We start from the raw sequence: 847 nt of genomic DNA, 5'->3' as shown, positions 1-847 counted from the left end.
TTGTAAAAGGAATAGGGAGATGAAAGGGAGATGGGTAGGAGACAGATGAATAAACACAATCTACATAGAAACTGATCAAAATTCAATTTCTGCTCACACACATCCCAGGCTCACTCACTCCCTTCCTCTCCTCTCCTCCATGTGCTCCAACGTTGTCTGCAGCTCTTGTGCATCCATCTGGGATGTGGGAGGCAAACACAATGATCCTATTCTGCCTTCAACATGCTGCAAATTTTTCTTTAATTGTGGTTCTTTAATCCCTCTGACTCTGGCTTTGTATTCAGTATTTTTCCCTTGTGAGCAGTGGGTCCCCAGACGAGGGTCCCATGGGATGAGATGGTCTCAGTGCTGGGGGGTCCCTCTGGGCATGACCCTGCTCCCACCATAGTGCTCCCCTGGAGCAGGGCTATGGGATACCTGTTATCCAGGACTGTGATCCTGTGGGATGTAGGGAGGAACTGGCAACTCCTCTAAGCAATCTGTGGTACCACGAGTCCAGCTTTATCCCTGTTCTCAGGACCAGTGTCTGTGTAACCCCAGAACTGTGGGAGCACCCCAGGCTCTCCCTGATGCTTTTCAAGCAGGTTGGGTGCCTTTGGCTCTGGGATATTGAAAAAACCTCACCACCAAAACCTTCCCAGGGGCCACCTGTCCTTGTCTGCAAGCTGGGCTTGCCCCCTCTGACCTGCTGCCAGAGTGATGCTGGGCAGGAAGGACCTTCCTTGCTTTCATCACAGCAACCCTGGCTGGGAAATTAATCAGCGTGAGCTTAATGACTGACCACAGGCTGGCTGGGCAGCTGGAGCTGGCACATCCATCTGCTTAGATCTGTTGCCACTCCCCCCCC

Source organism: Chaetura pelagica, unplaced genomic scaffold, assembly GCF_000747805.2.
Source record: "Chaetura pelagica isolate M959 unplaced genomic scaffold, ChaPel_1.0 scaffold676, whole genome shotgun sequence".
NCBI lineage: Eukaryota > Metazoa > Chordata > Aves > Apodiformes > Apodidae > Chaetura > Chaetura pelagica.
This window is presented reverse-complemented; position numbering follows the sequence as displayed.